This window comes from Herpailurus yagouaroundi, unplaced genomic scaffold (assembly GCF_014898765.1).
Source record: "Herpailurus yagouaroundi ecotype Mexico unplaced genomic scaffold, PumYag 140, whole genome shotgun sequence".
In the NCBI taxonomy this organism is placed as follows: Eukaryota; Metazoa; Chordata; class Mammalia; order Carnivora; family Felidae; genus Herpailurus; species Herpailurus yagouaroundi.
Window position 1 is genome coordinate 15,264,204 of NW_024412395.1, and position 1,542 is coordinate 15,265,745.

A 1,542-nucleotide genomic window follows, 5' to 3' on the forward strand; every position below is an offset into this window, starting at 1 on the left:
TGTGATCCTAATGTAAAGTATGTATATTGTGTGATAATGATGTGTTAATGTAGGTCCATCTACTTTAATAAATGTACTACTCTGGTGTGAGATGTTAATAGTGGAGCAGTTTGTGATTGTGTGGGGACACAGGATATATGCAAACTACTTTCCACTCAATTTTTCTATAACCTAAAACTGCTCTAAAAAAGCTTACTGATAATACAAAATAAAAATCAACGTGTATTCATACATGTACACACACACACAGTTATCAACATCTTATGTTTGCAGATCTTATATAACTCTTAACAATAAATTGTCAAATTAAAATTTTAATTAAAAAGAAATACAGTAACTAAAGGGGAAAGGCTTAAGGAATGGGCTTAACAGCATGGAAGGAACAAAGGAAATAACCAATTAACTTAAAGATAGAACACTAGAAATTACCCAACCTGAACAATGAAGAAAAAATTGAAAAAAAATTTACAGAACTTCAGAGACTGTGGAGCTATAACAAAAAACTAACATTCATGCCATCTAAGTCCTGAAAGGAGAATAGAAAAAAGGCAGAATTTAAGAGAACTTGAAGAAATAATGGCTGCAAACTTTCCAAATTTGGGAAGAGACATAAACCCACAGATTCAAGACATCAAGAAAACCCCAAAAACATCCACACCAAAAATAGAGCCAGAGAAAAGTAACATATTATTTACAAAGGAAAATTAATTAGTGAAAAGATCTCTCATCAGAAACTATGGAGATGAGAAGGAAGTGGCTGAACATTTTTCAGGTGCTGAAAGAACTATTAATTCAGGATCCTACCTAGTAAAAACATTCTTCAGGAATAAAAGAAAAATCAAGACATTATAAAATGAGGGAAAATTAAAAATTTATCCCTAACAGCCTACCCTAAAGAATGGCTAATGGAAATTTCCTAAATAAAAAGGAAAAGTAAAAGAACATGATAAGCTAAAATATGAATAAATGCTATAAGGTTTACTTCTCTTCAATGTTCTGAATAATGTTTGAGACATAATCAAAACAAAAATTATAAGACTCTCACATGGTTCTCAAAGTATGTAAAGGAAATATTTAGAAAAAATTTATTATAAAGTGGGGAGGTAAAGAGACATAAACTGAGGTGAGTTTTCTATATTCCAATCAAACTGATAAGATGATGACACTCAGATTGTGACAGATTAGGTATAGATAATACAATACTTAGAGCAATGACTTAAAAATATTATACAAAGATATACACTCAAAACAGACAAAAAGAAATAGAACTCTAAAGTAAGTAATTTTAGAATTAAAATTATCTAAAATACTCTCTCTCTAAAATACTCTTCCTAAGTAACCCATAGGAAGGCAGGAAAAAGAAAACCAAGAAATGAAGTATACATAAAACAGAACGCTAAAAATAAGATGGCAGACCTAATGCTTAACATCAACAATTACTTTAAGTATAAATGGTCCAAATACATCAATTATAAGACAAACATTGGTAGTGTGTATGTTTTAAAAAAATGACACAACTGTATGTTTACTAAAAGAAATGCA